Source organism: Pleurodeles waltl, chromosome 7 (assembly GCF_031143425.1).
Source record: "Pleurodeles waltl isolate 20211129_DDA chromosome 7, aPleWal1.hap1.20221129, whole genome shotgun sequence".
Lineage (NCBI taxonomy): Eukaryota > Metazoa > Chordata > Amphibia > Caudata > Salamandridae > Pleurodeles > Pleurodeles waltl.
Window position 1 is genome coordinate 1,431,489,715 of NC_090446.1, and position 26,901 is coordinate 1,431,516,615.

At 48.2% G+C, this 26,901-nt stretch overlaps 1 protein-coding gene across 2 annotated transcripts in view; it reads left to right on the forward strand.

The window, feature by feature from the left end:
• Positions 1-26,901, forward strand: part of GRAMD1A (GRAM domain containing 1A) — a 679,043-nt gene that overhangs the window by 460,656 nt on the left and 191,486 nt on the right. The gene's annotated exons all lie outside the window — the stretch shown is intronic.

Genomic DNA, 26,901 nt, shown 5'->3' on the forward strand with positions numbered 1-26,901 from the left:
CGCTACTATTTAATAACCCTGGCTTAACGTCATCGTGGCCAGTCCCATGAGTCTTCCCGCAGAGGGAAGTGGCCGCACTGACCCCTCAACAAATTCCAACAATGAACTTGCCCATATCCTGGGCGGACACTACATTCTTCCCCAACCTGATAAAAGAAGAGAACACCAGCACATCCTGGCGGAACAAGAAAGCACAAGGGCAACTATATACACTCAGTTATGAAGTTATAACTTTAGCAAGTAAGACCATTACATAGCAGTACTCAGTCAAACACAAAGTCAGCATTTCACCGGGACGGGCTCGGATTGGACTTGAGATGGTATCTCCCGGTTCCTGACCTCCCCGACCGTGCCGTGGGTGTGTCACTAGGAGTCCTCAAGCTCCCAGCGTGGATTGACACATCTGCTGCTGGGGAGGACTGGTGCATCTGGGCACGTTGTTCAGAGGCGGCTCTACCCTCGGCAAGGGGCTCAGGCAGCTGGGAAGTGGCGGGCAAGAAAACAGCACCCTCCTGGTCACCTATCGAGAGGTTACCCATAAAGCCATCTCTCTCGTGTCTTGCCGATGGCGAGGTAGGAAAACGTTTGAAGTGGGATACATTCCTTGTAACACTCTCACCATCTTTTGTTGCAGTGATCATGGTCCCCTTGACGGCGGTCACAGTCCACAGATCTGCCTTGAATGGTAGCCGGAACTTGCCACCAGGGTGGCGGTCCTTCGCTTGTACCATGTCCCCTACCTGGACAGTGATTCGCCAAGCTCTTCGCTTCCGGGATGCATAGTTGTTGTTGCGAGTTCTCCTTCCCAAGGACTGGCTCAGAGGATTGGGCTGAGAAGGCCAGAGGGGGTGGTGAGGTATGGCATCCCTCACAACCCTCCTGAAACATAGTTGGCTTGGGGCGATGCCCGTCGTGGTGTGAGGTGTGACCCTGTACTCTCGTAGGAAAATATAGATAGCACTCCTGACATTTTGTGACTCAGCCACGGCAATGCGGATTGTCTTGGACAATGTTTTTACAAATAGTTCCACCTCACCGTTGGCCTGGAGCCACCTGGGCATGATCCAGTGGTGGGCGGTATCCCTGGGCTTCAAAAAGTCAGCCCACTCATGGCTGTTACATGGGGGTCCATTGTCTGTGAGCAGCTTTCCAAAAATGCCATCAGTGGCGATCAGTTTCTACATTTTCGGGATGACCACGTGGGCGGCTAGTTCTACCTCCAGGTACCAAGAATAGTCATTCATTACCACCAGCATGTGGGATCCGTCAGGGAGACTCCCAAAGTCGGCACTCACCCTTTGCCAGGGGGCTGTGGGACCCTCTATGGTGATAACGGGTGCAGGGGGATCAGGAGCACCACTAGCTTGGCAGACTTAACAACGTCCTGGAAACAAAACTTTGCTGCTAAGCCTATTTTTCGACCTGACAATGCCTTGATGAGCACCGTGGGCCAACATCACCGCTCTTGGTCGTAAGCATGCAGGCAGCACTAGACGGGACCCAGGCAACAGGCAGCCGTCGCCGCTCACTGAGAGCTCATGCCTAACGTGGAAAAAATGCCTGGAGCGTAGTTTTGGCTTCCTCTGTGCGGAAACTAGCAGGATATTGTAAAGGCAGCCAGTCGCTGGAGCGCATAGCTTCCATGGCTAACAGCAGGTAGTCATCTTGGCTGATGGCTTCCACTACCTCGTCAAGGGCAAAGGGCAGAGGTCTAACCCAGTCAACCACCAGCCAAGCCTTTGCAGTAGAGATAGATGTGAAAATTCCGGCACCTCCAGTGGATGGCTATAGCCTCCCGTTCGAATTTGGGAATACCGCTGCTCTGTCGGTGTCAAAGTTCTGCTGGCAAAGGCTATGGGAGCCCAATCTCCACAGTCTTATCTCTGGGGCAGGACAGCTCCCAGCCCGGTGGGACTGGCGTCGACAGACAACTGGGACTTTCGCCTGGGGTCGGAGAAAGCCAATGTGGTGTCAGCTGAAAGGGCTTTCTTGGTGTTCATGAATGCATGCTCTTGGGCCTCGCCCCACGTCCAGGGATGATCTGTCTTGGTGAGATCTCTCAACGGCCCAATGAGATCCGATAGTTTCTTCATGAAACGGCCGCAATACGTGACCATTCCCAGGAAACTCCTGACCCCAGATAAGGAGGTGGGGCCTGGGGCCTCTTGGATGTCTCTTACTTTGGCTGGGTCAGGGCCAATCCCTTGTTTTGAGAATTGATATCCCAAAAAATGTATGCTGTCCTTCAAGAACTCGCACTTCTGAGTGTGTTGGAATATCTCTGCGGCACATGATATACAAGTTTAAGCATGTGTACCTCCAGATGCCCATGTGGGTGGAGAATGTCGTGATCAGTTTAGAGTCTGGGTGTAACACCATCTGATGGTACCCCGACCGGAGGTCCATTTTGGAGAACCATTTGGATCCTGAGAGTTCCCCTATTATGTCATCAGTTGATGGGGTAAGGTGCCTCTCTCGCTTAATGGCTTGATTGGGCAGCCGCATGTCCACACAGATGCGGACTGCATCCGGTTGCTTCAGTTTCTTGCAACAACAATCGGGGAGACCCACGGTGTGGGCCCTGACACTTTTTCGATGATCCTAGCCCTTTCTAGAAGTAGTAGTTCTTGCTCCACCTTCGAGCGTAGGTGGACGGCTACTTGCCGGTGTCGGAGGGCAATGGGGGCCTCTGAGTTGTCGATGTGTAGTCAGACAGGCGGTCCTTTGAGGCAGCCAGTGCCACTGAAGAGGGTGTCAAACTCTTTGGTGAGGTCTTCCAGGCAGCAGGAGTGGATGCTGAAAGCAAAATGGACTAGGCTGAGGCTCTGGGCAGTCTGGTAGCTGAGCAGGAAGCCAGACCCTTCCTGCAACACGTAGATCCTCATGGTGAGCTTCGTGCCCTCGTGCTCGACCTCAGCTGTAAAGGTGCCCACTATCTTTAGGGGTCAGGTGTTCTTGAAAGCGTACACTAGTATCTTGGTCGGCTTGAGCAGGGTTTGTGTTGCTAGGCTGTGGTACACCTCGGCGGCGATGAGGTTGATGGATGCTTCCATGTCAATCAGAGCTGGGATGGACTGGCTCTGCAGGATGATCTGACATGTTGGAAACCGTGGACTGTGGGCCGTACCTTTATCTATCGCTCTTACTATATGGACAACCTGCTGGTCTTCATCCATGTCACTGTCTGACTAAGTGGTAGGGAGGGCTGCTATGGCTTTGACAGTCTTCTTGAGAGTAGGCTGTGTCTTGGGTGTCGACCGGCACACTTTCGCAAAGTGATTGATCTTGTCACAAGCGCTACAAATTTTTCCTCGGGCCGGGCATCCATTTGGGTGGGGCAGAGGTCCAACACACCATCTGCAAGGTCTATCTGTTTGTCTCGCCCCAGTGTGCGCTATCTTGTTCTTAGGGTTACTGGTGACCACTGAATTCACTGGCTCGGATTTCACTTGGATAGGTGCTGTTTGTTCCATGTGGGCAGCTCTCGCTTTAGACAGCTCTTGGGAACGCCCAAGTGTTAGGATGTCTCTCATCTACATATTAGACTCCAGCAGAATGCGTTTGCAGAGCTTTAAGGACCCCATCCCTGGATAAACTGGGCCCTGATTTCATCTTCTTCATCTTGCAGGGTGCACGTGCTGGCTAATTCCCTGTGGCGCATTTAAAAGATGTCTACGGATTCCTCCGACTTTTGGCGCGCTTCGTGCAGCAAGAAACATTCTTAGTGGGGTTGGCATACGGCTCAAAATGTGCAGAGAAGGCGTCCTTCAGCGTGGCATACATGTGGGGGTGGCTTCGACTATTGATTTGGATAACCTGTGTAAGTCAGCCCCACCTAGGTGCAACAGAAAGGCCTCATCTTTGACTTCCAGTGCCTTAAATTAGGTTTCCAGCAGTTCAATCCAGGCCCTCTTTATTGCAGCCTGTGTGGGAGGGGCCCCTGTGATTGTGAAAGGTTCAAGAGCAGGTATGTTGGCCATGTCGTTGAGAGCTGCAGGCGGTTGTGGGTTACCTTTGGGAGGGGGGGTCCTATTGGCTGGGTAGGGTTGCCAGTTTTAGTAGTCAGCCTTTCTATTTCCTGCAGGTGATGTCCACAGTCTGCCCGGTAAGGGCCTGGGTGCAGCACGCAGCTGTGAGTGCCGGGTAGGTAGGTAAGGCCTCACTAGGGTGCATCAACCTTGCATGCACTGTTCAGAAAAGACTTAGTGGGGCGAGGAGTAGACTGCTAGCACAGTACCTTGAGCTGCCACTGGAGGATGCAACACGTGTTAAGGCAACTCCTTCCCCGCGCTTTAAGAAGCGGGCCCCAGTTGTCAAGGAAACTCCTCCTACACGCTCCAGCACAGGGTCTGGGAAGCTCGATGGGGAGGGTCCCCCAAGGGCAGCCGCTGCAATGGCAGGCAGCGCCTGCAAGCTTCGGAATCGGCAGTAGGGGATCCCAGGGGCGGGCCTTGCCGTAACGACGGCAACACGATGTAGAGGCCCAGGGGAGCAGCTGCGAGAGCATGCAGCACTCGTGGTTGCCACAGATGACCTCTGGCCACACGGCAGCACCGCTAGCCTCAGGTACGCCGCCGATGCTGGAAGAGGATCGGGCACTCCCATTCCGAGTCTCTGGTGAGGAGCGGGCACCACGTTGCACTGAGGCGGCCCAGGGAACGGCAGCAGGCACAGGTAGGAGGTACGGGGAGACCCGCCCTCATCACCAATGTGGTATTGTGGTAATATGACGACACTGAGCCCGTTGGTTAGTCAACAGCTCTTTATTAACATGAGTTAAATGATCTCTCCCACTCAGCTATCTAACTTTCCCGCCGCTCCCCGCTACTATTTAATAACCCCGGTCTAGTGTACTCGTGGCCAGTCCCATGAGTCTCCCACAGAAGGGAGTGGCCGCACTGACCCCCCAACAAAGTCCAAGAATGAGCTTGCCCATATCCTGGGCGGACACTACATTGTCAACCTTGATGTGGGTTTATCTGAGGTGGAGATAATAACTTCCGACGTAGAAGAATTCTACCTTTTAATCCCTTCTAGTAGATTAAACCAGGAGGCCTTGTGCATTAAGCCATCACTGAGTCTTGTTGTGGTTCAGTGTAACCAGGAGCAGGTTTGAAAGCAGGTTGGAGCTTTGAATAGAAAACAGTATCCAGCGAGGCTGATATTTGATGCACTCAATATGCCTGTTTTGAAGCCTAATCCTTCGAGAACCATTCCCTGTGTAAATTCTAACATGACTGAGGCCATCTGTATAGCAGTGGAGTTCCCTTTCACCCTCTAAGTCTGCTTACCACAAACAAGCTCAGCCGAGTGAACTCCAAAGGCATTCCAGCATCTTCACTGACATTATCCCACAGTTTATCTTAGATCATGAAACAGAGTCCTGAATGGACCCTTTGTTGAAAGCGCCAAGTGGCTGCCGTGCTACTCACTAACAGTAAGATACAGATGTAGGTCACACCCCTCACCACCCACTCCTGTGCATTGTGTTGAGCTGAAAGGTGGCTAAGAAAAGGTGATAAGGAGTGTGGCTGAAGCTTGTCTCTTGAGTTAAAGGTGTAAATAGTGTTTATATTTTAACCAAAAGTGTGTGGAGCTCTTTACCCTCGGCACACCAGTTTCCATATTTAAATCCGATGCAAGGCACATCATTATCCTGGATATGAGTTCATATATCATATTTTTTTTAGGATCCGTTTATTTTTGTTTGAATAGATGATCACATTTTCCAAACCAGCAGTTATGTTGCATGAATCTGAATGAGACGAGGTTTTACAGTGCAGAGGTGTAAGAGGTCAGTTCATCTGGTGGCCTACCACCTCTTGCTGCCTCAGAACCTTATTTTTTGTCTCAGTGAGGAGGTATTGCAGTAAACCACTACGAGTTTTCTTCCCAAGAAGACTTTGACAACTACCTTCTTGAGGTTTGTGTCCGCATACTTCGCCTTCGGGGTTCCTTGAACTGAGTTAGATCTGCAGTTTGCATGTCAGAACCTCCGGCCTTAAGAGAGTGCCCAGTCTCACCCTTTGCCAAGTGGTCCAATGCTGGGTTACAACCTTGTCAGTCCTGGCTTTTAACCCCGCAGCACTGTGCATCCTTGGGGTGGTTGCTTCTAGCGTCCTATCATTGAGATGTCTGCACGTGCCAGTGATGGAAGTGCTATTATCCAGTCACCAAGAGGATCACCTTCAAACTCCTCATCCACGCCCACAAAGCTCTTCACAACACGGGCCCTGCCTACTTCAACGAGTGACTCACCTTCCATGCTCCCACCCGCCAGCTCCGCTCCGCCAAGCTTGCCCTCGCCGACGTCTCTCGCATCCATCAAACTACAGCTGGCAGCAGATCCTTTTCCCACCTCGCCGCCAAGACCTGGAACACCCTCCCCGTCCACCTACGACAGACCCAGTACCTCCTGACCTTCAGGAAATGCCTCAAGACCTAGCTATTCGAGCAGTAGCAGATCCTTCCCACCCCCTCCCCTTTTTCACCGCCTTGAGACCCTAGCCCGTGAGTAGCGTGATTTACAAATGTTTGATTGATTCATTGATTCAAAGTGCAGGGAATGGTGAAGGATTCTACATCTAAGATGGAGTCACTTGACAGGTCGCTCTTTGACCACTTGTTCCCAATTTGAGGTGATAGTAGGCAAACATCCCTTGCTCTATTGCTACATTTGTTAATGGAACTTTAGGTCGATTTTAGTGCATTGTGGAAAAGTTGGTACTTTACAGAAAATCCATTTGATGCTCCTCTGAGGGAGTAAGGCCATACGAGAGATGGGTAAGGTGAGCAGTGGACAGAGAAGGGGATAGGAGTAATAAGTGCCTCCGGGCGAGTGTTAAAAGCCCCCAGCCTTGTTACTGGATCTGTGTATTGAGAACAGGAGTCTTCCTTTGGGCTTAAATCTGGACCCTGCAGGCACCTGCCGTTAACGAGAGATGTGCACAGTCCTGGAAGTGCACAGTACAACAAGCCACACATGTGGACCAGCAGACAGGCAAATACTGCTGTGTTCACTGTCCCTGGGAGGGAAAGTATAGTTAGAAGAGGTAATAACTACACACAGTTTCACTTCAGGGCCAAGTGGACACAGTCCTAGCCAGGAGTGCCCTCTTTCCCAAAGGTTTGGGCCTGGAGCGGTGGGACCTGTGACCCTCTGTCCCAAAGCTTTGGGCCTGGAGTGGTGGGACCTGTGGCCCTCTGTCCCAAAGCTTTGGGCCTGGAGCGGTGGGACCTGTGGCCCTCTGTCTCAAAGCTTTGGGCTTGGTGGGGTGGGACCTGTGGCCCTCTGACCCAAAGGTTTTGTGCCTGGTGGGGTGGGACCTGTGGCCCTCTGATCCAAAGGTTTTGTGCCTGGTGGGGTGGGACCTGTGGCCCTCTGATCCAAAGGTTTTGTGCCTGGTGGGGTGGGACCTGTGGCCCTCTGTCCCAATGGTTTGGGACTGTTTGAGTGGAACTTAGGACCCTCAGAGAGAGCGTCTGAACCACCTGCCGCCTCCTTCAGCCTCGGGTATGTAGAGTCCATTTACCATTTATTTACCATTTATTTAATTGTTATTAGCCTATCCGGCCTTAACAATAATCACACAATAGATATCAATCCATCAAACTCAATAAAAATCACATTGAATAAAACATCTCAGTAAAAAGGAAACTATGCTTGAATTTTTGATTTAACATGTACCAAAATGTGTCCAATTTACCATACATATCGTAAAACCTGATTTGACCATAATTTACATAAAAACTTAACTTATTCTAGAAAAACGTTATAAATCTAATATTTAAAATGTCTTATTCTGGAACGAATCATTTGGGACCTTGCAGTGCCTTCCAACCATTTAATAAAAGCCTGAGGCCTAACCCAGTTTTACACTACCCTGCACCGATTTCCCAAGCTAAATAGCTACGGGATAACATAGGCTATTGTGCCTATGCCAACTGTGGGTGCATTGATAGACGTAATTTCCATGCTTCCAAGATATAAATTGAGACCTTTGTCACAATGTATTTCTCATCTGAACGCATACATAGCGCTTCCGCCTCCTTGCACTTCCTAACTCCGTAAGATCTGAAAAGTGGACGAAGGTACAGTTTACGGAGTTTGAGCGTAAAGTGGCATAATAAAAGGAAGTGGGAAAGTGTTTCCGGACCACCATGAAGGCATGGACAGCATTCTAATCTACCCGGAGGAGCGCATTGCCATCTGTTGACCACCGCTGTCACTGGTAGTGCGCCCATACGGAATTTAAAGTAGAGAGCCCTTTTTTCCTCCGGATAAATACTGTCTATGAATATTGCTGGTTTAAGCTCTTGGTTAAACAAAATATACCGCTTGAATAAAGGGCTAAATGACTCGCACATAATCTCAGTCTTTCTCTCCCAATATGCCTTTTTTATAACAGCTATACTAGTCCTTCCGATTTTTTCTGGATGGAACCAAAAGTCATCCTGGCCGATAGCAGCCAGGATAGTTGAGATATGTTTGAACCAGGGCAGTTTCCGATGGTTTTGCAACTTCATGATGTCCTTAAGTACGTCTCTGAATGGTTTGAGAGCCTCTTTTGTCCAAATACGGATCCAGTATCTTACTGGAGCCAGAGCAATGTAGTCCTCAACCTTTCTCATCTGTAAATCAATTCTTATTGCATTCATTGGTGTAGCATTACCTAGACAAAGTAATCGGCGTAAGAATTTGTTCTCGGTTACTTGTATTGATGGAATCTTTCTGAATCCCCAGATCTCTGCGCTGTAAAGTGCTGCGGCTCTTGCTTTTGTTTTGTATGCAAGCAGTGCAGAGCTCAGGGAGTGATTGCCTGTAGCTTTTGCAAATCTGAGTACTGCTCCGGCTTGTTGGGCCAAGGAAATTCTGCTTTTGTAGATTTGTGGTTTCCATGTCTGTTTTTCATCTAATCTGCAGCCCAGGTAATCATAGGTGGCCACTCGGGCCAAAGGCTTATTATTTGCCCTAAAAGTCGATTGCAACGTCTGTTTTTGGTTAAGAATCATAAACTTTGTTTTCCCCTCATTGATTACCATGCTCCTTGAGGTACAAAAAGATTCGAAGTCCCTAAGTAGTCCATGCATTGCTATCTCTGTTCTTGCCAGTAATACGGCGTCATCAGCAAAGAGCAAGATAGGTATACTTTCATTGGCTAGTTTTGGCACATCCAGATTTAATTCCTTCAAAACTTGACTTACTTTATTTATATAACAATTAAATAAGGTTGGGGCCAAAACGCAGCCTTGTTTTACACCTCGCTCAATTGGAATTTCGGCCGTATAATCATTTCTTGTAGTATATCTAACCCTGGCAGTGTTTCCTGTATGCAATAGAATTAGCAGCCTTAAGATTTTTCCCTGTATGCCCATGTCCGACAATAACTGCCATAATGTTTGGCGATTTACGCTGTCGAAGGCTGTTTGGAGATCCACAAAGACCAGGTATAATGGACAGTTTTTAAGGGTGGCGTATTTAGCACAGATCATGTTTAGCTTAAAAAGTTGATCTGTTGTACTTTGGCCTCTCCTAAAACCAGCTTGGTGTGTTGATATTAAATCTCCGTCCTCTAGCCATTGGTCTAGACGCGAGGCAAAAATCTTTCCAACACTATCAAGCAGTGAGATAGGTCTATAATTGCTCACCATGTCCCGAGGCCCTTTTTTGTGAATTGGAACAATTATTGATTCCTTCCAAGAAGGAGGGATTACCTCGTAATGCCAAACACTGTTGAATAGACGGGCTAGAGCAGGTAACCATAACGTTAGCTGGTTGCGGTAAGCATCTGAAAGGATAGCGTCTGGGCCTGCAGCCTTATGCGGCTTTTGGAAGAGGATAACTTGTTTAATCTCTTTTTCACTGAATTCCGATATTAACTTCATTGCACGTGGAATGACTTGGGCTACTTGCGTGGAATTTGTACTGGAAAATTCGTTGGAGACTAGTACATTCTGGGTTCCGTTTACCAATCTAACAAGCCGATTTGAAGATACTGCGTGGGTCTTTTGAAGACGAAATGCTTTACTTAATCTTTGATTTCTGCCTGCCAGCCCTTGAGTGAGGATGTTTGGGTTATTGGTCGTCCCTGGTGCTGTCTTGGCCACTTCCTGATACAAGGCAGTAAAATGCTTTACCCAAAGTTGAGGGTTGATATTCAGTTCTAGGTTTTTCGGGGGACCTTCGCATCCCCACCTGACTATCTCCCAGAACTTTTTGGAGTTCCCTGCCGTTATTGCTTGCAGTAAAGTTTTCCAAAGTTTATGTGGAAATATCTTCCTTTTGTATCTTAACAATTTTTTGTACTGTTGCCTACATCCATGAAAATGTTGCTCATTGGAATCATTCAAGTGCCGGTTCTTCAGTGCTTGTGATAAGGTCTTTTTTAGCTTTAAACACTCTTCATCGAACCAGCCCTCCATCATTTTAGGATTGATTTGAGGATGCTTGATCTTTTCCTTTTTTGTTTGCAATAGCAAATTATTAAAGTTATGCAGGAGGGGTATAGCGTCATTAACTGATGGATTTAAGAACGTGCTAAGTGATGACAACCAGGTTTGGCTGGGTACACTCATATAAGGTTCATCCTCATTTGACCTTAATATGTTTTTCCTGTTTGGTCTCATAGTTATTGTTAGGCTATTTCCGTTGAATGGAGACTCCGCCTTCCCTGGGCTCGTGTCCGGATGGACTATCTCCATTAGCAGTGGGTCGTGATCACTCTCGATTCTGTCCCTTATTTCCATATCGATGACATAATGCCAGGCTTCGATGTTTATTGACATATAGTCAATTATGCTTTGCCTTTTTCCAGTTCGAAAGGTAGATTTAAAGGTTTTATCTGACTTTGTTCTCCCATTTAATGTGCGGATTCCTCCTTCTATTAATGCTTCAAAGATTAATTCTCCTTTCTTGGAGTCATTACAACGTTGGACAAGAGGCGTTGGGATATTCCAGGCATAATCTTCCTCTGCTACTTGTTCATCCCAGAGAATAGAATGAGGTTTAGTGTTAAAGTCACCACATATCAATAAAAAGGTTTTACAAGGTTGGGGAGAGCGATTGTTCGTGTGACCTGGTACTGGGTTCCTCCGATCCTTGGTTCTTTTATTTAGGATATGTTCTTTAAGGAGCCGCACCCCTGGCATAACTTGAGCCCGGCTGATAGGTGGGAAGTACACATTTACTATTTTGAGTGACCATTCCTCATATTTGACTGCGAGCGTCTGGATTCCCTTACTTTGTACAGTGTGAGTTACTACGGAGTTCCTCAGTAATGAAGTTCTGATCCAAATACTCAGACCTCCCGAGGGTCTTCCTTTTTTTTGCTTAATAGCAGGTAAGTGGAAGGTGGAGAACCCATCTAGGTCAATAGCGTGAGTAGACCAAGTTTCTTGGAAGCAGCTGATGTCTTGTTTTTTAATAAATTCAACCCAGTCTTTGTCTTCCATTTTGTTTTTTAAACCTGCTATATTCCAGCTTAGAATTTTTAATATGGGACTGATTTTATTTTTTATGTTCAAGCTATCCATTTTTTGCTACGAGCTTCTAAATAATTGCTCTTTGCAATTCTGTAACTGTGGGGGATTACCCCTACTGTTCCTAGGGGAATTAGCCAACAGGCAGAACCTCATATTACTCAAGTTTATTCGTTCAGGGAGTTGTTGTTTGGAGCTGATTGCTCCCTGAAGTATCGAACCAAAATTGCCTTTTGCCTCTTGCCTACCCATCATGTTTCGGTTTGAAGCTTTTTCAAGAAGAATTGTTGGATATGGTTCTTTTTGCGGAGTAGCAATGGATATTCCCCAGGTCTTCATCGTGTTTGAACTTTTTAAGATCTGTTCTGCTATCCAAGGTGAGGCCCAGACTGTTTCTGTTAATTCCCCGTTCTCTAATTCTTTTTTTGGTATGAATCTTACTGAAAGGAGATCTTTAGTTGTTACATTCTGTAAGGCTGGCAGGGAGTTAACAAGAAATAAGATGTTAGACCTGTTCAGGATGTCGTGACTTCCTCTTGAGGAGTACTCAGGCATGAACAAGATCGTGGCTTCAGGCTTTTTAGTTGTTTCAGACCGGTTCTCAGTGTGCCCGCCACCTTCCTGCGACAGTCTTCCTTGGAGTTGGGTGTTCTCGTTTTGTCTGTCTTGAGTGGTAGCTGCCCGACTAGTAGATGTTCGATTTACCTGGCCTTTTTCCCTCCCCAGTTGCAATTCTTTGTTCCTTTGTTCTTCGTAGGGTTGCCTTTTTGGAGGCCAATTGTCCCTTTTTCCTTTGATTTCATTGGTTTCCAGGTCCAGTGCTGGGCGCGATGGTGCAGGCGAATCAGTGATCCACCCAGGCTGGTTACTGAGATTATAATTTCCAGGGCTGCCCTGAGAACAATATTTTTTTGCCTTTGTCCGGGGTGCGGGAACTGGGGCTGTTGTGTTGTCCACGCACATGGTTGTTCTTATACTTTGTTCGCTTCGTATATACTCTGGGGTCTCTGCCCTTCTACTTTCGCCTTTGCTGTTATCTTGTTCTGCCCCCTCACTAATGGAGTTCGGAGGCTGCTGGCATTTTCCGTAGTGGTCTTCTACTGTATTTAAGTGATGTACCTGAACTAAATGTTCCGTTTTTGTAGCTGGGAAGTGCTTATCGATACCAATGCTAGATTTGGATGTTTCTGGGCTCCAGTTGGGTTGTTCGTTGGCTGGAGGATCATTTACCTCGTTTGCCTCATTTATCCCATGATTTGTTCCAGGATCTTTTCCAAACCACCTTTCTTTGTCTAAGTCATGCCCAGATGGTTGGTATCCCCTGGGGCCAGTGGGTATACGGTTTATATGGGAATGGTGAGTGCAAGTTTTGTCGCACAATAATCCAGGATTTTTATTTATAAAGTTAAATACTTTATCAGTAGGTTTCTCAAAACTCTCCGACTTAATGCTTTTATCTCTATACTGATGTTGGGCGATCTCATCACCTGTGTTCCTGATTTCTCCTATTAGGCCTATCTGTTGTAACATATTTAAAGCCTTTCCTGCTGGTGCTTTTTTTTTTTCCTCTAGCTTTCTTCCATGTGTTTTTCCATCTGCCTGTTAGTTGAGGCCTTTTACCCGGTGGCCTTTTTTCTACTGTGTTTGGGACTTTGATTCCAGATTCAGGACTTCCGTTGGTTCTCTCCATCTTAGGTGTCTGATTTTTTGCATCTGGATAGTTCTCTCGTCCTGGGCCAGAGTGCCTTTCTCTATTTTCTCTGTCTGTTGGCCTTTCAATTAAACTAAATTCTGTTTTTCCTAGCTCGTAGTTGCACCCCTGTGTGCTTTTAAGGCTATATTTGCAGTCTTCGATTATGTCTTTGATTACTTTTGGAACTTCCAATAATTTTTCCAGCAGTGGTCCACAGACTTGTCCGTCCAACTTGTCCATTTTATCGGCCACTGCTTGATGCAACAGGTTTTCCCTGATTACGCCCTCTACTAGGGCCATCCTGTAATCTATAGACTGTATTGAGGATGTAAGTTGTTTGGTCAGTTCAAGTTGATCGTCAAATTTTTGAGACTGGGCCATAATCGTTGTTGCAATTGAGCACAGTGTTGTACATATAACTTTCATGATGCTAAGAATTGGTTGGTCTAATGAGAGGTCATCTCTATTTCAACTTTGCTCGTTGGTTATCTGACCTTCTGGATTCTTACCTTCCTTTCCTCTGTGGCCTTTTATTATACTACCTTCCAGGAAGTTTAGATCTTCTGATGTTATGCTGTTTAGTTGAGGGTCTATGTTGCCAATAACGGAGTTGTCGAACGAGGACAGCTCCAGACTGAAGGAACTACTGTTGAGTCTGCCCAGCATTAAATTAGTTTTAACAATTTGACTTCCGCAGTGAAGCTGTGGCGCTGAGATGTTATGGGTCTGTTTAGATGGTGAGTAATCTGTTTCCGGACCCATTGTATTTTGGAGTGCTGTGAATTCTGCTTGGGCACATTGTGGAGAGAGTGTTAGTGAGAAATTCCCGGAGTTTAATAGTCCCCTTTGGGGGTCAGGATAAGGTAATTTGTTGCTTTTTCTTTGCTCTCCCAAAAAGTTGCTCCACTTTGGGGAGTTATTTAACTCCACTTCACCATCCCCAAGAGGATTACTCATTGGGCAGAATAATTGCGATAAACCAACCGGTTGCTGTTGCTGCTGAAGTAGGCGAGTGTCCTGGAGCCCGGTCACTGATGGCTCCAGTTCGCCCCCCCTCACGTTGTAACCACCCACTTCCCCCGGTGGCTGTAATCGGAGGCCACTGGCTTTAGGACTTTGCATTTGCGGCTGTTCAGAGTTCAAGTTCACTTGGTTGTAATAGTTAGTAATAGTGTTTATTTTTGGTCTAGTTTTCCTTACTCCCGTGGGTCCACCCGGGCCCGGGTGCGTCGGTGTATACTTATGTCTCCTGCACAGAGGACTTACAAGGCCCCCTACAGTTTCGCCTACAGTTTCTTCTGCATTCAGTAGGGCACCCCCTATGTCATCGGAGTCAGTATGGGCTGGCAAACAAGGCAGCGTCATCACTTCTAATGACCCGCCTGACGCTTCTCCTGGCTCGGACTCGCTTTTGTCGGCGGGAGACCCGAATTGGACACCCTCTGTTGTGTCCTCACCTAGATTTGCGAGTCCCCCCTGGGATTGCTGGATGGTTCTGGGGTCCTGGTCCTGATCCTGATCCTGGTTCTGGTCTAACCCTAGACCTTGTGAACTTTTGAGCTCCTGCTCTGATCTTTGGAATTCCGCTAGGTGAATGAGCACCTTATTGGCCTCCCTAGCCTTCTTTGTTTTTCCTCTTGTCCCAACCATCCTCTGGTTACCGTTACCGTTCACCGCTCCCCTCCCCTTGGCTCCTTGGTTCCTTACTGGGTTCCTTCCTTGCTCGGACTTTAGGAGAGACCACCAACAACGACGACTGGTCCAAGTCCAAGGCCAGAAGGCCAAACTAGGGCTGGCTGTGGCTAGAGCTGTTGCTGTGGCTGGGTGAGGCTGGGTGGGGCTGGGTGAGACGACGTGGCACGGTTAAGCACCGATTCCGGAGCTGGAACCGGGGCAAGGGTAGGAACAGGAGAGGGGTTCAATGGCCAGGAAGGGTCCCGTATAACAGTGTACGAACAGGGACCCCCCCCCACCCCCCCCCCCCAGGAAAGCTGCTTACCCGGTCTCTCCCGGTCTATCCTGGTCTCACCCCGGTCCGCTCTCCGCTCAGCGTCTTTTCAGGAGGGGCCACAGGAGGCCACAGGAGGTCCACAGGAGGGATGGCAGGACTCCTTCTAACTCCCTCTGACTCCTTCCGGCTCTGGCTTCTGACTCCTCTAGCGCCTGGGTTACGTACCGTGCCGCACAGAAAACAACAACAACAACACAGCGGTGGAAAGTTGCAGGGAGGGGGTCGCCCACACTCCCTACCGGAATGCCAAACTACCGCTGGGGTGCACAGAATCCTCCTACTCCAAAAGCCGCGGCAACGTTGCACTCCGCGGTGAGTTCTGAGCTCTGAGCTCTGAGCTCCAAGCTCCGTGCTCCGAGCGTGAGCCACCCAAGAGTTCTCCTCGGCCCCCAAAAGCAGCAGTAGCGGTGGCGGTGGCGGCAGTAGCGGCAGCAGCAGCGTTCGTACTCCGTGCTCCGACGGAGCTGCACTCCGACGTGAGCCACCCGGTGCCTGCGTGCAGAACGCCTATTACTAATTACTGGATTAGTTTAGCACTTCTTGAATTACGATCAAATTTTCCATGTAGAGTCAGATGAGGGGGGGGGGGTGAGTGGCTTCACAGTAGTCTCTGGTGATACTGATTATGTCTGAATCAATCTTAAAACTTGGTTGTTTCAATCTGCTTATCAGTTGGCTGGCTTTTGTACTTGTTGTGCCTAGCACCAAGACACTCCTTGAGTAGCTGTGTGCTTTACAAATCCTTTGATTGAGTAATACTGCAGCAGCCGTGGGCCCAGCCTAGTGAGCGGTGACAGCCCGGCCGCCTGTGGGCTGAAGACGGATTGGTGGGTAAGATGGCAGCCTCTGGGTGGTACAAGCACTTCAATGCATGGACGCCTGTGGGATGTGTGGATGGGGGATGAACACGGAACACAGTTCTTTTTGCATGCGGCAGTCCTCGGATTAGTACTCAGTAAAAGTAACAAACTGGCTCGGAGAGCAGTAGAGTTGTTGAGATCTTCCCATGACAGATGGTCTGCCCGTCCCTGGCGCAGTAGCAGTGAAAGGGAAGTGTCTTCAGTCACTGAATGAGCTAATGGAAAGCAGGGAGTGATATGGTCGCAGGGGCGGATGCACAGCAAAGCAAATGGCGCCCTGCTTCCCAGCTGAGGGTTGTGTAGATGGAGTCATCACACCGAAGTGAAATAGTCTGCAGCCCCTCCGGGTACCCTTCAGGCAGACCGTGCAACTCACTCTCCGGGGGAGCTGAACAGGGACAGAACATCCCCCTGAGCGCATCCCTCTAGGTGGGTACCTGTGAAGAGCGATGTACACGGCACATGGAAGCACAAGTCAGATTATACTCAGGGGTCTCGCCGTGCTGGGGATGGAGAGCATCTGATCACAGGAGCCAATGAGAGGAGCAGGGCGGTTTGTCCTGTTTGATGACCCATTGGTATTTTCTTGGAGACCTACCCTGAATCTGAGCCTTTAAGAGACCAGAACCTCCGGTAAAAGTCCTTCCCTCCGAGGGAGTTACCCTAGTGGGTCGACCATCCCCTCTATGCAAGGAGGCTGCTGCAGCAGAGCTCTGGGCTCCCATTTAACTTGCCTGCGTGACCGGGTTGCATCACGGGCAGGGAATTACCCACTGTTCAGGGGTGAAGCTGTATGTGCACAGTAGAGGTGCATTTGGATGCAGCTAGCGTGTGAGGCCATGGCTCACAAACTATAAGGGGTGCATCCTTATGGACAGGTTCAATAACGTATACTGAACTTATCTCAGGTAGTCTTGTAGACTCCCCAGCTGAAGTCACTGCAACCGTGGGTGGGGCTTACGTGGTTGTTGACAGGTATGGTAGGCCTGGTCACTGGGTTTCTCCTTGTTCTTCCCTCTTGCCTCTCTTTTAAAAACAGCTCATGTTCAGTGTTGGACCTTCCACCAGGGGACGCTGTTGTCCTATATTTTAAACTCGGAGCGCACGCGTTCCAGCCTACAGACCTACTTTGTGAGTGACCGCGTGTACGCCTTTTGACGGCCACATTGCCCTCTGCTCTTTGTAAATATTTGTTGTCCAAAAATGAACTAAATGAAAAAGACATAGCGTCCTCACTTAAAAGGCTCACGCGTTCGATAAACATATCGTGCCTTCTGTAACAAGGAGTCAGTCTCTCACTTACAAAGCGGCCATTTTATACCCGGTTCTCACGGATGGGGCGCTCTGCTGACGCGGGTTCGAGGGAGCACCAGTGCCCCGTGAACCCCAAACGGTATATATCAATCTAAGTACAGAATTAAAAATTGCAACTGTTAAGTTGGGATGGGTGTTTATGTCAACAAGCCCCAGAGATGCTCAGGGTGGGAAAGAAACGTATTGTCTTCTAGAAAGGTGGCTTCGTATAGATCTTACACCGGTAACTCGGCCGGATACACATAGGTAACAGGGGAAAAACACAGGCCGGTGCATGTTAGGAATTGCAGAATGGTACGAGCCTAATCATCAGCATTTTAACGGTGTAAAGCGGAGGCAGTAAGTAAAGACGTTTTAGTAAACGTAAAGTCGTTCGAGAACAAGGAAGGCAGTCAGAGGGTACGTAGGACACACATCATAAGTGAGGCTTTACACATGTGCAGCCCAGCTCTACTCTTTTTGCTTTGAGTTAACATATTTGTTTACCCATCAGTAAACGCGAGAATCTGTGTGGCCCCCTCGAGCTGCTCCTCCTTTTAAAAGAATCTTTATCAGAGCCTCGCCCCGGGCACCTCGAGTCAGGTGCCCCCTAATACTGGACTGTATGCCGGGTGCGAGCCTACTGAGTTCCAGGATGCAAGAGTACACTTCTTTGGGAAGATTGCCTCCGAGCCCAGTGGTGCGGATGCTTCCTAAATCAATCAAATATTGGGCCTTCCAGTGTTTCATAATTAAGTTCATTCCCTCTACATGTGCCTGAGATTTGTGTGTGTTGCATGTATGTGGTTGACATGGCTGACTGCGAAAGATGGTAGATTTATCTGCATGCTGCCCCGTGACAACATCCTTCAATTCCCCTCGCCTGCCACCCAAAAACTTTAGTTACATTTGATTCTGGCTGCCCCCTAGAGACTCCGAGTATCTGGCCACTGTGAGTTCAGTGTACCTCTTGAACCTGGTCTTACCTGTGGTTACCTGCCAAGAGATCCTACCTGGGCAGATGGACAACCTGTACTTCCTCTGGGTAAGAATCTTTAGTGTGGAACAGAGTGGTTCCTCAGGGGTGAAGAACGATGTATGTAGCCGGACTTCACAAAAGTGCAGGACTGGCGCACCATTCTCACCGGAAAGTCTCCTATCGTTGGAGGGAAAATAAAAGTGTAGCCCATACCCATGGGTCGCTGGCAGCTGAGTTCAATTTGCTTGCTGGTAGCAAAGTTAATATTTCTAAAACGCAGACTGTGCTATGGAATATGACATGTAACATGTCAAATTGCACACACACACATATATACTTTGCGCCTTGAACATTCAGATTTTGGAAAGGTGACTGATCCCCTCCACGGAATAAAGAGTTCACTTATTAAATAAAATTAGACAATCTTCTATTAATTGCTTATTTATTGATTGATATCTTATAGTGCCTTTATCCTAGGCGCTTCAGATGCAAACAGCAACTAACAATGCAATGTTGAGATTTCCCTCTAAAAGTTCCTCGAACACAGATAAAATAGGTGCGGAATAAATAGAAACAGGGACATTATTCCGAACGAAAGAAGCAAGCAGTATAAAGGATGGAAGCACAGGGAAGCACTAGGAGGTCAGGAGGTAGAAGAAGTTGTTTTTTGTAGAGTGTTTTTTGTAAAGTGTAATTATAGTCTTGTTTTCTTGGTCCTTTAGTTGCTCCGTTTTGTTTCGTCTCCTTGCTGTGTCCTGTTGTTTCCTGTACTTTGTCTATATTTTCCTACCGTTTTTTTCTCCCCCACCCTCCCATCTCCCTGCCAGCCCCTCGCACCTCCCAGGACTAGGTATGGAGGCCCATACCCAATGCCCAGTGCGCGTGTGCAGCTGGCACGCCAAAGGCAAGCCCATCTGCGCCCATCCACGCCTGGACCACACCCAGTGCCAGGAACCCAGCCCGACTCACCCCCACAGATACTCCTCCACGTATCTGTGTGCTTTCGACCCCGGAGTGCTGCCTTGCATTACCCTACCACACAGAAGGGTCATTCACCTGCACCGACTGCCGATACTCCCCCACCCCAGGTCTGGCCACCATCACTGCTACAAATGCCTCGCCATCCCTGCCAACTGAGACCGCCTCAGAACAACTCTGGTGCATCCTATTCAACGCCAGATCGCTCTGCAAACATGCAGCCAAAGTCTGGGATACCATCTCCACCTTTGCCTCTGTCGTAACGTTCATCATAGAGACCTGGGTCACCCCTGTCTCAGCCCTGGACATCGCTACGGAAATACCACCTTGGCTACAAAATGAAACACCGTGACCACACCAACAGGCACGGAGGCAGCATTGCTATCATACACAAGGAATCAATCACCTGCACATCACCAATGACAAAACCACACCCATCATGAAACACATGAACTTCCAGTTCCACACCACTACCATCAAAGGTATCCTCCCATGCAGACCACCAGGACCAAGAACTGGCCTCAGCAACGCCATCACTGAATTAATCACCCGCTCGCTATTGAATCCCAAAAATACACCTTCCTGGGATACTTTAACTACCACGTGGATGACACCAACTCCACCTACCTACTGGAAAGACTGGACAACATCGGCCTCAAGCAGCTGGCCACGGGCCCCACGCACAAAGCAGGACATTCGCTGGATGCATCTTGACATCCAGCAACAGAATCGGCTTCCGCCACACCACAGAACTCACCTGGTTGTAACACTAAATCATACACTTCACCCTCGCTGGATCCCCCGATCTGTCCCCATCCGTCAAAGCGCTCCCTCTCACGGCTGGACCAAGGTCACTCAGCAGCAATGGGCCAACGCCCTCAGCACCTCACAGCCCAACATCACCACCAACTTGGATCAAGTAGTACAGAACTTTAATGACCGGATCATCACTATGGAACTCGGCAAATCAAAATGCAGGTGCAAACAACTGGAGAGAAGATGGCGCACCAACAAGAACCACTCATACTGAGCCACCTTCAAACGGCCCTCAGCGACTACCATGGGCAGATCAAAACAGCAAAAAAAGAGGCCCTGATCCGCCGAATCGAGAACAGCGCCAACCAAACTAAAGAACTCTTCACCATCACCAGAGAGTTTGCCTGCCCATCAGCCACAAGAACTCTGCGAATTCCTCACCGACCACGTCCACAACAAGATAGAAACCATGTACAGTAGCTTCAGTCCCCAACCCTCCAACCTACCCAACATCCTATTAACCTCCACCCGATCACCTGCGCACCGCGTGGAGACAATTCAGCACACCAAACACTATCACACTCTTGAGCTACATCCACCTGGGAGCACCCACCGACCCTTGCCCCACAGGATCTTCAACCTTGGAAGAAGCAAGATCAGCTGCCAGCTCACCACCATCCTCAATGCCTCGTCAACCATGGCCACTTTTCCAGAAACCTGGAAACAGATCAGACTCCTCCTCAAGAAGTTATCTGCAGCGAGCTTCAGAATTCCCTACCTGATCTCTCTGCTCCCGTTCCCTGCCAAAGTCCTGGAGAAGGCCATCAACTTCCAATCCACCGAACACCTGGAGAGAAACAACCTGCTAGACCACGCCTACTCCGGCTTCAGAAGCAGTCACAGCACTGAGACCGCACTGATCGCTTCATCAGATGACATCCGCGCCATGCTCGAGAAAGGAGAAGCAGCCACCCTGATCCTGCTAGATCTCTCTACTGCCCTTGACACAATCTCCCACCACACACTGATCAACCAACTACACTAGATTGGGATCACAGACAATGCTCTCACATGGATGGCATCCTTCCTCAGGGAACGGACCCAGAGAGTCTACCCCCGTTCACCTCACAGGTCAAGAACACCATCTGCAGTGTCCCCTAAGGCTCCTCTCAAAGCCCAATACTCTTCAATGTCTACTAGACACCACTCGCAGACATTGAGATTGCCCAACATCAACATAATTTCCTATGCTGACAACACACAGCTCGTCCTCTCACTCTCAACAGACCCCACTAACATGAAGAGAAACTTCCATATCTGTATGAACAACATTTCTGCCTGGATGAAGGACAACTGCCTAAAGCTCAACACGGACAAAACTGAGGTGCTGAGCTTCAGCACACACTCAGCCCTCTGTAACGACTCCTGGTGGCCAGCATAGCTCAGACCCACCCCCATACCGAAAGATCACACCCGCAACCTCGGCATCATTCTCGACAGCTAACACTCCTTGAAACGCCAGGTCAATGCTGTTTCTACAGCCTGTTTCCACACGCTCCGCATGCTCCACAAGTTCTTTAAGTGGCACCCAATTGGCACGAGGAAGACAGTGACTCAGGCCCTCATCACCAGCCGACTGGACTACGGCAATGCACTTTACACAGGCACTGCCACCGTAGTCATGCAAAGGCTCCAGATGATCCAGAACGCACCTGTCAGACTGATTCTCAACCTGCCTAAGAGAACCCACATCACCCAGCACCTGAAGGACCTCCATTGGCTCCCAGTCCAGAAAAGGTGCCACTTCAAAGTCCTGACCTATTCCTTCAAAGCACTCCATAACCAAGGACCTGCCTACCTGAACTACCAGCTTCACCTCCACCAACCGACCACGAACCTCCGCTCGGCATACATTGCCCTAGAAAAGATAACACATATACTCCGCTGCTGCGCTGAAGGTCACTCCTGCTCCAACCGCACCACCAAAGCACCTCTGCACCGCACCCTCGCTGACCCACTTCAGAAAGGGACTGAAAACTTGTCTTTTTGAATAAACACCTGCAGAAAACCCCTGGGTACCTACTTGGGTGAGAAGCCACACTATACAAATGACAGCTGATTGATTGATAGAGATATCGGAAAAGCTAGATAAGGTGGGGGGAAGTGAGTGACATGCTGGTCGTTTCTGTAGCAGTGGCTTGACTGGATGCTCCAAAGTGCTCATGTCACTTTGGCCGGCTGTTTTGCGCCAGCCAAAGTGACATGCACACTTTGAAGCTCTCCACTCAGCTGTCCTAAGACAGCTGGGTGGAGACAAAGCACAAACTTTTAGGGCCTGAAGGAGCATCCAGCCAGGCTGCTACATCCAACCCAGGTGCTTCTCTCATGCTGGTTAACAGTATGAGAGCAGCATCGGGATTGATTATGGCAGCTCTTCTGGCATTGATGAAGGAGAAGAGCAACGAGGAGGACGCACAGCCCCTCGGTAAGTTTATTTTTTTTTAATTTATTTTTATTTGTTTTATTTTAAATGTGCAGCACGTTTGTGTAGTGCATGTAGGTGTAGTGGTTGAGTTTATTTTGTAGTTAGTGTTATGTTATTTTTTTGGCTTCTGGAGGGAGGGTTGGTTTGCTTTAGGGTTTTGGAGCAACTCAAATGAGTTACTAGTTGCTGGAATTTATTCTAGCATTCCATGAGTTCCTTCATGAGATGTTCTAAGTTCAAAGGGTATGCATAAATGTGGTCCCAAAGTCCACTGCATCATGGGACACAAGCTCGACCTCGCTGATGAAGGCCACCTCTCTGCTGGTGGTGATATAGGGCCAAATGTGCAAGGCATTTTTGTGGTCGGGAACAGCACCGCTTTTGAGGCACTCGTAGGTTGTTACAACTACTGCCCATCTGCTGCCCTGAACATAACTCAAGTGATCTGGTGATGCTCCTCTGTGGCTTGGATTGGTTTAGGCTGTGGTTGTCAATCACAGGCTCAGGAGAGAATCTTCAAGATAACCTCTAGCTATACAAGTGAGTCCTTTTTAGAGTCCCTGCATGCAGACAGATCTTGCGTAGGAAATCATGAGCATCTGGCATGGATCTGTCCCTGCGTTGGAACTGCCTATGCGTGCCGCCTGCCAAGCCAGGGAATGTCCTCTTGAAAATCTGGAACACATTTCTCTCCTGACTCTCTTGCATTTCCATATACAAATACTTCCAGGCACCAGTTGAAAAGTACAGGGTGTGCGCTGCTTGGCAGAAATATTGCTGCGAGGCTTGCTGCTGTCATGTTTGGAGATTACTCAGCACCATCCCAGAGCAGGCAGAATTAATGTTCACAGGCTGATTCTGCCATAAGAACAATTGCCGGATTCCGGCTGGGCTCGAATTCTCCGACTGTTTCCGAGGCGCACCAGAGTGTTAAAAGGTTTCTTCTTGGAAGGGAGCACTGTCCATTTAAGACCGGGTGGCACCATCTTTTCATGGGACTTTAGTGGTCACTGGTTCCATAGCAGAACGTACTTGTCTGAAGCTCGAGTGTTCTGTTCTTTATTAAATTATTAATTTGTTATTAATTGCTTTCTTCATATTTAAAGCTCACGGTTTTCCGTTTTTACTTATTTTTACACAATTCAGATGGAAAAGATAGTCTCTGCGTTTTTAAAATGGAAAAACAGTGAACGTAAGTCTGCCGTAGAGTGAGACTACAAGCTGCCACTTATGACTGCTGGGCCAATATCTGCGCAGACTGCCAAATTTGAGAGTTAAAAAGGGGAAACCCCTAGACTAAATTGCCTTCTTAACAGCAAATGCTAATTTTTGCTGTTCTTGTCTTTTATTTCTGATGCTACTTTCCTTTATTCTTATTTCTCTGATTGTCTGTGTCTAAACTGATGACTGTGATTAATTTGTGTAAATATATATATATATACACACAAATATATAGGTAGTTAATAACTAAAATAATAGATAATAGGAAGTGTTAATAACTTCAGGGATCCCTAGGAGTTTGCCACCAATGCTGTTGAATTCCTACATTTCATTCATCCTCATGCCTTTTATACATTTTCTGCCCCTCTATCTTACTCGTGCAGGGTCTTTTAAACTGCTGGTTTCCCACTTTGTAACCTTGTTTTCCTGTTTCTCTTCTTCGTTCTTTCCTCCTGGTCTCCCACTCTCCCTTTTGCTTTGGGTCCATGTCTAATTAAGAAAGGGAAGTCCTGGTACCCAGAAGTGAGTCTCAGTGCATACCACCTGCAACCACCATCACAAATTAAGAACTGCAGGTGGTATGTGTTATATGGCCCACACTCATAAGGCAGTACAATAGGTTTGTCAATATAAACATTGGCAAAGGCAGTAGGTTTCACTTTGGAGCCTATTGGGTGTCCCAGTGGTTTGTAACCTTGCTGCACAGCATATGTGATGCTGTGCAGCACTGCAAAAAAACCAACACAGTAAAAAAGAAAGGAGCTTTGACATGGCAGTTGCCTCATTTTGTAGGTGCAGACACCACTCATGGGTGTGCCTACAAAAATGACACGAAGGCTTTTCTTTTATTTACCGAGTTGATTTGGTAAATAAATAAAAAATTAAGTAGGGCAAAAGTATTTTTTATTTTTAACGCGGATGGGGAGCAACACAGAGGGCTGGGATGGAGGGGGAAACATGGAGGATGCGATTGGTAGGAAGCAACGTAGGGGGAGCAGAAGCAACAGGGGAGAAGGAATAAGAGTGCAACGTAGGGGGAGCAGAAGCAACAGGGGAGAAGGAATAAGAGTGTGGGTGGGAGAAAGCAAGACAGAGGGCGGAGGTGAGAAGAAGCAGCAGGTGAAACAGGAGGCGGGCACAGGTGGATGGAGGAGCATGCAGGTAAGTGCAAAAGGGCAAGTGCAACATGGAGGGGAGAAGAGAGAAGCCTACAGGTGACATAAAGTCAATATGAGTGCAGGGAAGTACATGAGGGAGAAAGCTGAAAAACACATGCCCTGTCCTGGAGCGCTTAACACCAAATAAAAAAAAAAAAGTAGTGTTTGAAAGGCAAACAGTGGAAGCATAGAAACCAGCCAATAGAAGAGATGGTAAGAAGGCTATGCTACACAAGAGGGACAAACACAAGATTGACAGGCTGGTACACAAATGAAAAGTAGGCAAATTAGAGTTACAGAAAAGCCAACCTATAGTAAGCCATGGGTGGGATCCAAGCCCATGTCTGTTGTGGTAAGCCCACAATATGTCTCACAACAGACAGCGCATGTGCTGTCTAGTAGGTTCGACATAAAAGGAATTAATATATCCAGTATATTAAAATTTGTGAATCGAGGCTTCACAGATTCCAACGAGGGATGTCAAAGTATGAAATTGAAATAATATTTTGATTGAATAATCTGGTAACTTGTGGCGGTCAAGAGTGGCGGAAGCGATCTACGTGCACTTAAGTAATTCAGTCAGTACACTATCAATGCAGTAGCGTCACACACAAAGCCTAATTAAACATAGTCTTGAAAAAGTAAACAGGATAAAGAACTTGGTGAGCACAATCTGCAGGCTCTGATAGTAAAAAGATTACATTTGTTAAACAAAAGGTGCTTGGTAGGCTGCCTCAGGCATGGGCCCTCTGCCAGGTGCTCCTTTGTGTATTCATGGGAGTCACCATGGAGGAAGAGGAGAAGGGAGGTAAAGATAAGTCCGTTTGATGAAGGTCATTACAACTCCAACATAGTCTGAAATCTAGGAAGCCATTTACAATAGAATGTAATGTCGGTCAGTGTTCAGTAGAACCCCTGGCAAAACCAGAAGTGAGGGAACAATACAGGTTGTATGGTCTAAGCTTAAAGGTCACCACACAAGAGTGAGATGCAGAGATTATCAAGTGGAATGAACCTAAAGTGCCTTAACAGTGCAACATTACTTGGGGGATAGACAAATGATGTGGGGTCCTCTACTCTCGTCCTTGCTGGGAGTGTGTGCTAGTCCTCTCCTCTTTTCTTATATCCTGGCTGAATGTTGAACAGCCAGGTCTTCGGTTTCTTGCGGACGTTGGGAAGTTGAGTGGCAGTCCTAATGTGTTGAGGCAGTACATTCCAGTTATTGGAAGCGATGAGGGAGAAAGAGCGCCCTCCCCTCTTGCTTCTGCAGATGCCGGGAATTCCTTGGCGGGATAGAGAGGTGGAGCATTGCAGGCTTGAGGGTTGGTAGAGTTGGAGTCAGTTGTTGAGGTACCCTGGTCCTCTGTTTGTGAAGGGCTCTGTAGTCATTAATGAGCAGCTTGGATCTGTAATGTTTCTGGGTGGGTAGCCAGTGTAGTCCAATGGGGATATATCTAGGATGAGTTTGGTGATGGTGATTTGGATTGTCTGGAGTTTTTGCATGAGTTGGTTGAAGATGCCAACGTAGAGTGCGTTGCCATAGTCGACTCTGCTGGTGATAAGGGCCTGGGTGACCCTATGTCTTGTGTGCGTGGGGAGCCATTTGAAATGTTTGCGGATGTGACAGCAGGATGTGATCACAGTATCGACCTGTTTGTTCATTGTGAGTTTATTGTTAATGATGGTGTGGTTTCTGGCGGGCGTGGTCCGTGGGGCTGGCTGTGGTCTCGGGTTGGGTGGCCACCAGGAGGAGCCTCAGAGGAAACTCTGACTTCTGAAGATCAGGAGCTCCTTTTTGTGTGTGCATTCGCCTTCTCTCTTATCACTCTGGCTGTGAGTGTGTGCTGGTACTCTCCTCTCTTCTCATGTGTTGGCTGTTAGCGTGTGCTGTTCCTCTCCTCTGTTCTCTCCTGGCTTTGAGGGTGTCCTGGTCCTCCCTGGCTGTGTGTGCTGGTCCTCTTCTATCTTCTTACACCCTGGTTGTCAGTAT